The following is a 14,934-nucleotide window of genomic DNA, read 5'->3' as shown; positions in this document are numbered from 1 at the left end:
AGCTCCATCGCTGGATCCTCCGGAGTGTAGAAAGCTTGGTAGGACACAGTGGGGTGATAATACTCATCCTCAGAGCTCCATCGCTGGATCCTCCGGAGTGTAGAAAGCTTGGTAGGACACAGTGGGGTGATAATCATCATCCTCGGAGCTCAATCACCGGATCCTCCGGAGTGTAGAAAGCTTGGTAAGACACAGTGCGGTGATAATCATCATCCTCGGAGCTCCATCGCTGGATCCTCCGGAGTGTGGAAACTTGATAAGACACAGTGGGGTGATAATCATCATCCTCAGAGCTCCATCACTGGATCCTCTGGAGTGTAGAAAGCTTGGTAAGACATAGTGGGGTGATAATCATCATCATCGGAGCTCCATCGCTGGATCCTCCGGAGTGTGGAAACTTGATAAGACACAGTGGGGTGATAATCATCATCCTCAGAGCTCCATCACTGGATCCTCCGGAGTGTAGAAAGCTTGGTAAGACACAGTGGGGTGATAATCATCATCCTCCGAGCTCCATTACTGGATCCTCCGGTGTGTAGAAAGCTTGGTAAGACACAGTGCAATGATAATCATCATCCTCGGAGCTCCATCACTGGATCCTCCGGAGTGTAGAAAGCTTGGTAAGACACAGTGCAATGATAATCATCATCCTCTGAGCTCCATCACTGGATCCTCCGGAGTGTGGAAAGCATAGTAAGACACAGTGGGAAGATAATCATCATTCTCGGTGCTCCATCACTGGATCCTCTGGAGTGTGGAAAGCTTGGTAAGATACAGTGGGGTGATAATCATCATCATCGGATCTCCATCACTGGATCCTCCGGAGTGTAGAAAGCATGGCAAGACACAGTGGGGTGATAATCATCATCCTTGGAACTCCATCATTGGATCTACCAGAGTGTAGAAAGCATGGTAAGACACAGTGGGATGATAATCATCATCCTCGGAGCTCCATCACTGGATCCTCCGGAGTGTAGAAAGCATGGTAAGACACAGTGGGAAGATAATCATCATCCTCGGAGCTCCATCACTGGATCCTCCGGAGTGTAGAAAGCTTGGTAAGACACAGTGGGGTGATAATCATCATCATCGGATCTCCATCACTGGATCCTCCGGAGTGTAGAAAGCATGGCAATACACAGTGGGGTGATAATCATCATCCTCGGAGCTCCATCACTGGATCCTCCAGAGTGTAGAAAGCTTGGTAAGACACAGTAGGGTGATAATCATCATCCTCGGAGCTCCATCACCGGATCCTCCGGAGTGTAGAAAGCTTGGTAAGACACAGTGCGGTGATAATCATCATCCTCGGAGCTCCATCACTAGATCCTCTGGAGTGTAGAAAGCATGGTAAGACACAGTGGGGTGATAATCATCATCCTCGGAGCTCCATCGCTGGATCCTCCGGAGTGTGGAAAGCATAGTAAGACACAGTGGGAAGATAATCATCATCCTCGGTGCTCCATCACTGGATCCTCTGGAGTGTGGAAAGCTTGGTAAGATACAGTGGGGTGATAATCATCATCATCGGATCTCCATCACTGGATCCTCCGGAGTGTAGAATGTAAATGTAAATGTAAATGTAAATGTAGTATACTTGTAAAGCGCACAGCTGCCCCAGCAACGGGGCGTCCCGGCGCTGTATAACTCTGGGGAACCCGTCCTGGCTTTCCCTGTGGGATGGTCCCTTGCTGGGAGTCCCCAAGGTGGAGCCAGGCATCCCCGGAATTGGTGGGGCCGTTGTGGAGATTAGGCAAGCTAATGCCCAGAGTTGCCGAGTGGAACCCCTGATTAGAGTAAGCACCGAAGCGAGAATTATCGAGTCCGCTGACCAAGGTCCACGACCCTGCCGCGTCGGGAATTGAACCCTGGTCCCAGGCTGACTTCTGCTCTCAGGCCTGCCGCCTCTAACCAGTGAGCCACTAGAAAGCATGGCAAGACACAGTGGGGTGATAATCATCATCCTTGTAACTCCATCATTGGATCTTCCAGAGTGTAGAAAGCATGGTAAGACACAGTGGGGTGATAATCATCATCCTCGGAGCTCCATCACTGGATCCTCCGGAGTGTAGAAAGCATGGTAAGACACAGTGGGAAGATAATCATCATCCTCGGAGCTCCATCACTGGATCCTCCGGAGTGTAGAAATCTTGGTAAGACACAGTGGGGTGATAATCATCATCATCGAGCGCCATTATTGGATCGTCCGGAGTGTAGAAAGCATGGCAATACACAGTGGGGTGATAATCATCATCCTCGGAGCTCCATCACTGGATCCTCCGGAGTGTAGAAAGCTTGGTAAGACACAGTGGGGTGATAATACTCATCCTCAGAGCTCCATCACTGGATCCTCCAGAGTGTAGAAAGCATGCTAAGACACAGTGGGGTGATAATCATCATCCTCGGAGCTCCATCTCTGGATCCTCCTGAGTGTGGAAACTTGATAAGACACAGTGGGGTGATAATCATCATCTTCGGAGCTCCATCATTGGATCCTCCAGAGTGTAGAAAGCATGCTAAGACACAGTGGAGTGATAATAATCATCCTCAGAGCTCCATCACTGGATCGTCCGGAGTGTAGAAAGCTTGGTAAGACACAGTGGGGTGATTATACTCATCCTCAGAGCTCCATCACTGGATCCTCGGGAGTGTAGAAAGCTTGGTAAGACACAGTGGGGTGATAATCATCATCCTCGGAGCTCCATCACTGGATCCTCCGGAGTGTAGAAATCATGGTAAGACACAGTGGGGTGATAATACTCATCCTCGGAGCTCCATCACTGGATCCTCCGGAGTGTAGAAAGCATGGTACGACACAGTGGGGTGATAATCATCATAATCGGAGCTCCATCACTGGATCCTCCGGAGTGTAGAAAGCTTGGTAAGACACAGTGGGGTGATAATCATCATCATTGGAGCTCCATCACTAGATCCTCTGGAGTGTGGAAAGCTTGGCAAGACACAGTGGGGTGATAATCATCATCATCGGAGCTCCATCACTGGATCCTCCGGAGTGTGGAAAGCTTGGTAAGACACAGTGGGGTGATAATCATCATCATCGGAGCTCCATCACTGGATCCTCCAGAGTGTGGAAAGCATGGTAAGATACAGTGGGGTGATAATCATCATCCTCAGAGCTCCATCGCTGGATCCTCCGGAGTGTAGAAATCATGGTAAGACACAGTGGGGTGATAATACTCATCCTCGGAGCTCCATCACTGGATCCTCTGGAGTGTAGAAAGCATGGTACGACACAGTGGGGTGATAATCATCATAATCGGAGCTCCATCACTGGATCCTCCGGAGTGTAGAAAGCTTGGTAAGACACAGTGGGGTGATAATCATCATCATCGGAGCTCCATCACTGGATCCTCCGGAGTGTAGAAAGCTTGGTAGGACACAGTGGCGTGATAATCATCATCCTCGGAGCTCCATCACTGGATCCTCCGGAGTGTAGAAAGCTTGGTAGGACACAGTGGGGTGATAATCATCATCCTCGGAGCTCCATCACTGGATCCTCCGGAGTGTAGAAAGCATGGTAAGACACAGTGGGGTGATAATCATCATCATCGAGCGCCATTATTGGATCGTCCGGAGTGTAGAAAGCATGGCAATACACAGTGGGGTGATAATCATCATCCTCGGAGCTCCATCACTGGATCCTCCGGAGTGTAGAAAGCTTGGTAAGACACAGTGGGGTGATAATACTCATCCTCAGAGCTCCATCACTGGATCCTCCAGAGTGTAGAAAGCATGCTAAGACACAGTGGGGTGATAATCATCATCCTCGGAGCTCCATCTCTGGATCCTCCTGAGTGTGGAAACTTGATAAGACACAGTGGGGTGATAATCATCATCTTCGGAGCTCCATCATTGGATCCTCCAGAGTGTAGAAAGCATGCTAAGACACAGTGGAGTGATAATAATCATCCTCAGAGCTCCATCACTGGATCGTCCGGAGTGTAGAAAGCTTGGTAAGACACAGTGGGGTGATTATACTCATCCTCAGAGCTCCATCACTGGATCCTCGGGAGTGTAGAAAGCTTGGTAAGACACAGTGGGGTGATAATCATCATCCTCGGAGCTCCATCACTGGATCCTCCGGAGTGTAGAAATCATGGTAAGACACAGTGGGGTGATAATACTCATCCTCGGAGCTCCATCACTGGATCCTCCGGAGTGTAGAAAGCATGGTACGACACAGTGGGGTGATAATCATCATAATCGGAGCTCCATCACTGGATCCTCCGGAGTGTAGAAAGCTTGGTAAGACACAGTGGGGTGATAATCATCATCATTGGAGCTCCATCACTAGATCCTCTGGAGTGTGGAAAGCTTGGCAAGACACAGTGGGGTGATAATCATCATCATCGGAGCTCCATCACTGGATCCTCCGGAGTGTGGAAAGCTTGGTAAGACACAGTGGGGTGATAATCATCATCATCGGAGCTCCATCACTGGATCCTCCAGAGTGTGGAAAGCATGGTAAGATACAGTGGGGTGATAATCATCATCCTCAGAGCTCCATCGCTGGATCCTCCGGAGTGTAGAAATCATGGTAAGACACAGTGGGGTGATAATACTCATCCTCGGAGCTCCATCACTGGATCCTCTGGAGTGTAGAAAGCATGGTACGACACAGTGGGGTGATAATCATCATAATCGGAGCTCCATCACTGGATCCTCCGGAGTGTAGAAAGCTTGGTAAGACACAGTGGGGTGATAATCATCATCATCGGAGCTCCATCACTGGATCCTCCGGAGTGTAGAAAGCTTGGTAGGACACAGTGGCGTGATAATCATCATCCTCGGAGCTCCATCACTGGATCCTCCGGAGTGTAGAAAGCTTGGTAGGACACAGTGGGGTGATAATCATCATCCTCGGAGCTCCATCACTGGATCCTCCGGAGTGTAGAAAGCATGGTAAGACACAGTGGGGTGATAATACTCATCCTCAGAGCTCCATCGCTGGATCCTCCGGAGTGTAGAAAGCATGGTAAGACACAGTGGGGTGATAATACTCATCCTCAGAGCTCCATCGCTGGATCCTCCGGAGTGTAGAAAGCTTGGTAGGACACAGTGGGGTGATAATCATCATCCTCGGAGCTCCATCACTGGATCCTCCGGAGTGTAGAAAGCATGGTAAGACACAGTGGGGTGATAATCATCATCCTCGGAGCTCCATCACTGGATCCTCCGGAGTGTAGAAAGCATGGTAAGACACAGTGGGGTGATAATACTCATCCTCAGAGCTCCATCGCTGGATCCTCCGGAGTGTAGAAAGCTTGGTAGGACACAGTGGGGTGATAATCATCATCCTCGGAGCTCCATCACTGGATCCTCCGGAGTGTAGAAAGCTTGGTAGGACACAGTGGGGTGATAATCATCATCCTCGGAGCTCCATCACTGGATCCTCTGGAGTGTAGAAAGCTTGGTAAGACACAGTGGGGTGATAATCATCATCATCGGAGCTCCATCGCTGGATCCTCCGGAGTGTGGAAACTTGATAAGACACAGTGGGGTGATAATCATCATCCTCAGAGCTCCATCACTGGATCCTCCGGAGTGTAGAAAGCTTGGTAAGACACAGTGGGGTGATAATCATCATCCTCGGAGCTCCATCACTGGATCCTCCGGTGTGTAGAAAGCTTGGTAAGACACAGTGCAATGATAATCATCATCCTCGGAGCTCCATCACTGGATCCTCCGGAGTGTAGAAAGCTTGGTAAGACACAGTGAGGTGATAATCATCATCATCGGAGCTCCATCGCTGGATCCTCCGGAGTGTGGAAACTTGATTAGACACAGTGGGGTGATAATCATCATCCTCGGAGCTCCATCGCTGGATCCTCCTGAGTGTGGAAAGCTTGGTAAGACACAGTGGGGTGATAATCATCATCTTCGGGACTCCATCACTGGCTCGTCCGGAATGTAGAAAGCTTGGTAAGACACAGTGGGGTGATAATCATCATCCTCGGGGCTCCATCACTGGATCCTTCGGAGTGTAGAAAGCATGGTAAGACACAGTGGGGTGATAATCATCATCCTCGGAGCTCCATCACTGGATCCTCCGGAATGTGGAAAGCATGGTAAGACACAGTGGGGTGATAATCATCATCCTCTGAGCTCCATCACTGGATCCTCCGGAGAGTGGATCCCGACACAGCAACTCTCATAAATGGTTTACTCCCCATCTAAAAGCCATACAGCTGGAACTCCGCCAATCAGAACGTAAGTGGAGAAGAGATTACTGTCCGTCAAGCAGAGATACTTATGTGGCAGTCCGCAATAAGTACAAATCTGCCATCTCTGCAGCCAAAAAAGCCTATGCCTCAGAGAGAATCTTACTAGCCCCTTGCAAGTCGAAGGAGATCTTCAGAGTCCTGGATGAATTCACCTCTGATTCCAGAACGCTCCCGACCCAGGCCCCGACACAGGAATCCTGTAATGCTCTTAGCACTTTTTTTATACAGAAGATTGTCTTGATTAAGGATACTATTCCGGTCACCTCACCGGGCGTTGATTCTGTTACTCCCCCCCATAATGCTCTTTCCATCACTCAGTTTCTCCCTTTAGACCCTACATCCCTAGCCTCTCTGGCCGCTCGCATTAAGTCTGGTTCCCCTGACGACCGCTGTCCGCCTTCTATACTACGGGACATCTGCCACTCTTTACCTGACTGCATCCTTCCCTTGCTTAATTCTTCTCTCCTCTCCGGGACGGTACCCAGCTCCTTCAAGGAGGCCGTCTTGGTGCCTCTGTTGAAGAAGCCTGGAGCCGACCCCGCCGTCCCGGCGAACTATCGCCCTATTTCTCTCCTACCTTTCTTCTCTAAAATCTTGGAAGCCCATGTCACTGCCTGTCTCTCTAGGTTCATCGAGAGCTCTAACTTTCTCGAAGTTAACCAGGCCGGTTTCCGACCTGGCCACTCTACGGAGACTGTGATCCTGGCCGTCCTGGACACTTTGAGAGACGGAGCTGACAAGGGTACCCCCCAGGCCTTGGTATTATTAGATCTGTCGGCCGCCTTCGACACGGTGGACCATAACATCCTTCTCCACCGTGTCGAACAGGCCGGCATCCAGGGCCTGGCGCTGGCATGGGTCAAATCCTTCCTCACAGGGAGATCTCAGACCCTCAGCCTAGGCACATTTAGGGCTCCTAGGGAGCACCTGCCTTGTGGGGTCCCCCAGGGCTCCTCTCTATCCCCCCTTCTCTTTAATCTTTATCTTCGCCCTCTTCTTTTCTCTCTGAGGCAGTGGGACGTCACCGTCTTTAATTACGCAGACGACCTGCAACTCATCTTTTCTTTAAACTCCCCCTCTGCTATTCCCAATTTCCAGGCAGTTATGTCCCATATCCTTCAGTGGATGTGTCTGAACCAGCTTAAATTGAACCCAGGAAAGACGGAGCTCCTCTTGCCTGGTAAGAGCGCCGCCCATTGGGGCCCACATTTCTGGCCGGCAGAGCTTGGCTCCCCTCCCATCCCGGTGGCCTCGGTGAAAAGCCTCGGGGTCACCATTGACGCTGGGCTATCTCTCGGGCCGCAGGTGGGGACGGTGGTCTCCTCCTGCATGTTCCAGCTGCGCAGGATCAGGAAGGTGGCCTACCTCCTCACCCCCGACGCTCTGCTGCAAGTTATCATGGCCCTCGTCCTCTCCCGCCTGGACTTTTCGAATTCCCTCTATCATGGTCTCCCTAAATGTTCCATCTATAGGTTGCAGATCATTCAAAACCAGGCGGCGAGATTGGCCCTCGGGATACCAAAATGGCAGTCTGCCAAACCCCTCCTCATTAAATTGCACTGGCTCCCTGTCAGCCTCAGGGCTGCCTTCAAGCTTGGCTGCCTTATTTTTAAGTCTCTCTCTGGCTCTTGCCCCGCTTTCCTGAAATCCCTCATCTGGCCCTATTGTCCCTCACGTAACCTCAGATCATCACACCTACACCTCCTGGTTGTCCCTTCCATTAAACTCTGCAGATCTGGTGGTCGGAGATTCGCTTACCTCGGCCCCAAATTCTGGAACTCCCTTCCTTTCCCAGTTAGGACTTCTAACACTCTCATCCAATTCCGCAAATCACTAAAAACCTGGCTCTTCCCACAATCTAGCTAAAGTCCCTCTGTTCCTCTCAGCACCCTATCAGCGCCATGAAACTCACGGTGACAGTGCGCTTTATAAGCACCCCCTTAACATAACATAACATAACATAACATAGTAAGACACAGTGGGAAGATAATCATCATCCTCGGTGCTCCATCACTGGATCCTCTGGAGTGTGGAAAGCTTGGTAAGATACAGTGGGGTGATAATCATCATCATCGGATCTCCATCACTGGATCCTCTGGAGTGTAGAAAGCATGGCAAGACACAGTGGGGTGATAATCATCATCCTTGGAACTCCATCATTGGATCTACCAGAGTGTAGAAAGCATGGTAAGACACAGTGGGGTGATAATCATCATCCTCGGAGCTCCATCACTGGATCCTCCGGAGTGTAGAAAGCATGGTAAGACACAGTGGGAAGATAATCATCATCCTCGGAGCTCCATCACTGGATCCTCCGGAGTGTAGAAAGCTTGGTAAGACACAGTGGGGTGATAATCATCATCATCGAGCGCCATTATTGGATCCTCCGGAGTGTAGAAAGCATGGCAATACACAGTGGGGTGATAATCATCATCCTTGGAGCTCCATCACTGGATCCTCCAGAGTGTAGAAAGCTTGGTAAGACACAGTGGGGTGATAATCATCATCCTCGGAGCTCCATCACCGGATCCTCCGGAGTGTAGAAAGCTTGGTAAGACACAGTGCGGTGATAATCATCATCCTCGGAGCTCCATCACTAGATCCTCTGGAGTGTAGAAAGCTTGGTAAGACACAGTGGGGTGATAATCATCATCATCGGAGCTCCATCACTGGATCCTCCGGAGTGTGGAAACTTGATAAGACACAGTGGGGTGATAATCATCATCCTCACAGCTCCATCACTGGATCCTCCGGAGTGTAGAAAGCTTGGTAAGACACAGTGCAGTGATAATCATCATCCTCGGAGCTCCATCACTGGATCCTCCTGAGTGTGGAAAGCTTGGAAAGACACAGTGGGGTGATAATCATCATCCTCGGAGCTCCATCGCTGGATCCTCCTGAGTGTGGAAAGCTTGGTAAGACACAGTGGGGGGATAATCATCATCCTCAGAGCTCCATCACTGGATCCTCCGGAGTGTAGAAAGCTTGGTAAGTCACAGTGAGGTGATAATCATCATCATCGGAGCTCAATCGCTGGATCCTCCTGAGTGTGGAAAGCTTGGAAAGACACAGTGGGGTGATAATCATCATCCTCGGAGCTCCATCGCTGGATCCTCCTGAGTGTGGAAAGCTTGGTAAGACACAGTGGGGTGATAATCATCATCTCCGGGACTCCATCACTGGATCGTCCGGAATGTAGAAAGCTTGGTAAGACACAGTGGGGTGATAATCATCATCCTCGGGACTCCATCACTGGATCCTTCGGAGTGTAGAAAGCATGGTAAGACACAGTGGGGTGATAATCATCATCCTCGGAGCACCATCACTGGATCCTCCGGAGTGTGGAAAGCATGGTAAGACACAGTGGGGTGATAATCATCATCCTCGGAGCTCCATCACTGGATCCTCCGGAGTGTGGAAAGCAAAGTAAGACACAGTGGGAAGATAATCATCATCCTCGGAGCTCCATCACTGGATCCTCCGGAGTGTAGAAAGCTTGGTAAGACACAGTGGGGTGATAATCATCATCATCGAGCGCCCTATGATTGGATCGTCCGGAGTGTAGAAAGCATGGCAATACACAGTGGGGTGATAATCATCATCCTCGGAGCTCCATCACTGGATCCTCCGGAGTGTAGAAAGCTTGGTAAGACACAGTGGGGTGATAATACTCATCCTCAGAGCTCCATCACTGGATCCTCCAGAGTGTAGAAAGCATGGTAAGACACAGTGGGGTGATAATCATCATCCTCGGAGCTCCATCACTGGATCCTCCGGAGTGTAGAAAGCATGGTAAGACACAGTGGGAAGATAATCATCATCCTCGGAGCTCCATCACTGGATCCTCCGGAGTGTAGAAATCTTGGTAAGACACAGTGGGGTGATAATCATCATCATCGAGCACCATTATTGGATCGTCCGGAGTGTAGAAAGCATGGCAATACACAGTGGGGTGATAATCATCATCCTCGGAGCTCCATCACTGGATCCTCCGGAGTGTAGAAAGCTTGGTAAGACACAGTGGGGTGATAATACTCATCCTCAGAGCTCCATCACTGGATCCTCCAGAGTGTAGAAAGCATGCTAAGACACAGTGGGGTGATAATCATCATCCTCGGAGCTCCATCTCTGGATCCTCCTGAGTGTGGAAACTTGATAAGACACAGTGGGGTGATAATCATCATCTTCGGAGCTCCATCATTGGATCCTCCAGAGTGTAGAAAGCATGCTAAGACACAGTGGGGTGATAATAATCATCCTCAGAGCTCCATCACTGGATCCTCCGGAGTGTAGAAAGCTTGGTAAGACACAGTGGGGTGATTATACTCATCCTCAGAGCTCCATCACTGGATCCTCGGGAGTGTAGAAAGCTTGGTAAGACACAGTGGGGTGATAATCATCATCCTCGGAGCTCCATCACTGGATCCTCCGGAGTGTAGAAATCATGGTAAGACACAGTGGGGTGATAATACTCATCCTCGGAGCTCCATCACTGGATCCTCCGGAGTGTAGAAAGCATGGTACGACACAGTGGGGTGATAATCATCATAATCGGAGCTCCATCACTGGGTCCTCCGGAGTGTAGAAAGCTTGGTAAGACACAGTGGGGTGATAATCATCATCATTGGAGCTCCATCACTAGATCCTCTGGAGTGTGGAAAGCTTGGCAAGACACAGTGGGGTGATACTCATCATCATCGGAGCTCCATCACTGGATCCTCCGGGGTGTGGAAAGCTTGGTAAGACACAGTGGGGTGATAATCATCATCATCGGAGCTCCATCACTGGATCCTCCAGAGTGTGGAAAGCATGGTAAGATACAGTGGGGTGATAATCATCATCCTCAGAGCTCCCTCACTGGATCCTCCGCAGTGATGAAAGCATGGTAAGACACAGTGGGGTGATAATCCTCATCCTCTGAGCTCCATCACTGGATCCTCCGGAGTGTAGAAAGCTTGGTAAGAAACAGTGGGATGATAATCATCATCCTCGGAGCTCCATCACTGGATCCTCCACAGTGTAGAAAGCATGTTGAACACACAGTGGGGCAATAATCATCATCCTCGGAGCTCCATCACTGGATCCTCTGGAGTGTAGAAAGCTTGGTAAGACACAGTGGGGTGATAATCATCATCCGTAGAGCTCCATCACTGGATCCCCCAGAGTGTAGAAAGCTTGGTAAGACACAGTGGGGTGATAATCATCATCCTTGGAGCTCCATTACTGGATCCTCCGGAGTGTATAAAGCTTGGTAAGACACAGTGAGGTGATAATCATCATCATCAGAGCTCCATTACTGGATCCTCCAGAGTGTAGAAAGCATGGTACGACACAGTAGGGTGATAATCATCATCTTTGGAGCTCCACCACTGGATCCTCCGGAGTGTGGAAAGCTTGGTAAGACACAGTGGGGTGATAATCATCATCATCGGAGCTCCATCATTTGATCTTCCGGAGTGTAGAAAGCATGGTACGACACAGTGGGGTGATAATCATCATCCTCTGAGCTTCATCATTGGATCCATCGGAGTGTGGAAAGCATGGTAAGACACAGTGGGGTGATAATCATCATCCTCGGAGCTCCATCACTGGTTCCTCCAGAGTGTGGAAAGCATGGTAAGATACAGTGGGGTGGTAATCATCATCATCGAGCGCCATCATTGGATCCTCCGGAGTGTAGAAAGCATGGCAAGACACAGTAGGGTGATAATCATCATCCTTGGAACTCCATCACTGGATCTTCCAGAGTGTAGAAAGCATGGTAAGACACAGTGGGGTGATAATCATCATCCTCGGAGCTCCATCACTGAATCCGCCAGAGTGTAGAAAGCATGGTAAGACACAGTGGGAAGATAAACATCATCCTCGAGACTCTATCACTGGATCCTCCGGAGTGCAGAAAGCTTGGTAAGACAAAGTGGGGTGATAATCATCATCCTTGGAGCTCCATCTTACCTGTCATCAGGAATATGACTGTTTTCAGTAGCATCCAGAGTAATAACACCATTATCATCATGAGATGAATATTTTGCAATTACAATCCTGTTTATTCTGCCTCTAATAAGAACTACAACAACAATAAAACAAATAATATTAGTAAATAATATTGTCACTATCATCATTATTATCACCATTGTCATTATTATTGTTATTATCCATAATATTGATCATTAGAATTAATAATAATATTGATAATCTTATTAATAATGATAATAATCACTTGATAATAGGAGCGACAGTGGCGTTGAGCATTATGAGGATGATGAGAGTGACCTGTTTTTTTGGCACTCAATTTTACGGTGCTTAGTTTATTGACCGTATAAGGAAACCTAAAGGATTCAAACATATTTAGTGCATACCTCGATCAGGATGATAAGTCATGGCGTGTTTATTATTGTATTTTGTTTCTCATTATGCTCAACAGATGACATTTTTCCTTGGGCCCTAGTGCAGTTCACAGGAGACTTTGTCCAGGGATGTTGTATACTAGGCTTGTGTGAGAAGTTGGCTTGGCATATGCTGTCCACTAGTTCTAGTGGGCACCTTGCACCAGTCAAACAACCCTTATTGATGATAGGTTTAAGACAACCTTTATTGAAAGCTATCCTAGTGGTAGCTATGGAGAGAGCCTTCAGGCTAAGTCTTGAAGGAGTGTAAAGCAGCTTAGTTTACCAGATTATAACCTCTTGAATGACCAAATGAAAGGAGAACCACACAAGGTATATATAAAATATATGTATTTATTTCTAAACACTCTCTACTAACCTCTTTATGAGTTCAGAGAACAAGATACACAATATCAACATGATAGAACTTCAGTAAATAGCACAACATACAATAGGCCCCAGGGGGAGACAAAACCATATATTAAGAAAGTGGTATAAGAACAACGACTTTACTAGACACAGGGCCTAGAGCCTGTAGTAGCGCCAGGACCCCATGGAACCACCCAAGGTAGTGACACAGGGGACCCACAGGGACCTGTGCAGTGTGAGAAGCCGTTAGCTTCTATGGGGAAAGTTGCGGTTTGAATTTTAAAGTTAAACGACACCTAGGAAAAGACTTTGAGCAAACCCCTTTAGACTAAGGGGGTTCTAGGGCCAACACCCACGGGAGCACCGGAATACTCGAGTTACCTCACCCAGGAAAGCCAGGTGCATAGGTGTCAAATGGTGTCGGGTCGTGTTGTCGTTTTCAATGGCGACCTGCTGCAAAGTGCTGCTGCCGTGAAGAAGGAAAGTGTCCGGAGGCATCCAAGCCTGGATTGAAGATGTGAAGATTCTGAAAGCAGAGGGGACAGAGTCTGGGTCACTTGCCAGTGACCAGGGGCATGATAGACGAATGCCCACCGATGTCGGGTCCTTCAGATGTGAAGGTTGACTCTGCAGCCACGAGGACCAGGAGGCATCAACGATAACCAGGTGCTGAATTCAAGCTGTCCTCCAAAGGATGTCGAGTGCTGCGGTGTCAGTGCTCGGATTGAACCCAACAAGGCTTGGCAACAGCAACCAATGCAGGAAGAGAAAAGATGCTTTGATGCAGACCAGCAAGGTACGGGGGACTCTCCAAGTGGTGGAGAGTCAGGGCACATCTGGAGCAACCAGGGGAGCCCAACTAAACTTAGAGTTGCCTTCACAGGGACCCACCAGTCGACGGACATGGGATCGCAAAGGGACCTCAAGAGGAACCACACAATACCAGCCCACAGGACAATCGGTGAGTGTAGGCTGGCAATCTTCATTGGAAACGCTGCTCAGGACTTGGATGACAAATCGACCAAAGCACAGCCTCAAAGATTGCCAAGAAGCATATGCACTTACAAATGCGCACGGTGTCCAGGGGTTCCGGTTCCACAGTCCCCACACGGGCTAGGGGTTTCAGCTCTGCTAGGAGCTCGGGTCAGCCTCTGGGAAGTACGGGAACCCACCTCATGTGTTGCAAATTCTTCGGAGTCCGGTGGGAGCTTTTACCCCAAGGGAGATTCTTCAGTTATCTAGCGCCTTGTAGATCGTTGAAGTTCCAGGATTATGTATCAGAGTTTCGTCCAGGTAAATCTAAAGTCCTGTAGTCAGGGGTTCCTACTTTATACCCAAGGAGGGGGTGGGACCAACTCTAGGGACCCACCTATGGGAGGGTCAGGAAAGAGGGGTGGATACACCCATTTCCTTTGTCCAGTTTTGTGCCAGAGCGGGGGCCGGTACCCCCTGCAATCGGTTTGAGCTGGACTATGCACATGGACAGCAAATGTGCCCCCAGTGCAGACTTCAAAGCACTCTTGGAGTGTACATACCCAGCCTCAATACACTAAAGCCTGTTTGGGAGGTGGTTACACTATTGTCCCGGCCTCCCCTGCTGCAGTTTTGTCCAGCAGCAGGAGGGCAGACTCGTTTCTGTGGCTGGCAGCATCCATTTGGTGATGCCAGGGTCTGTTAAGCTGGTACCAGGAATACCGGTGCTGTCATGCTTCTCCCTCTAGAAGGGTGAGATCATACTCCCACATCAGTTACTGGTGTGGGGGTATGATTCCAAGGTGTTTGACACCCAACACAACATGTTTCCATGCAGCATCCCAAAGTTAGCATTTACGCGAGGTTATAATGCACTTAAGAATATATGGTTTGGCTGCATCAAAAGCAACCCCAGAATAAAGGTTCCCAAAGCTGCAGAGGGGCTCTGCTCATGCATGGGC

This window comes from Lissotriton helveticus, chromosome 3_2 (assembly GCF_964261635.1).
Source record: "Lissotriton helveticus chromosome 3_2, aLisHel1.1, whole genome shotgun sequence".
In the NCBI taxonomy this organism is placed as follows: domain Eukaryota; kingdom Metazoa; phylum Chordata; class Amphibia; order Caudata; family Salamandridae; genus Lissotriton; species Lissotriton helveticus.
The sequence above is the reverse complement of the archived record's forward strand: the minus strand, read 5'-3'. Positions refer to the sequence as shown.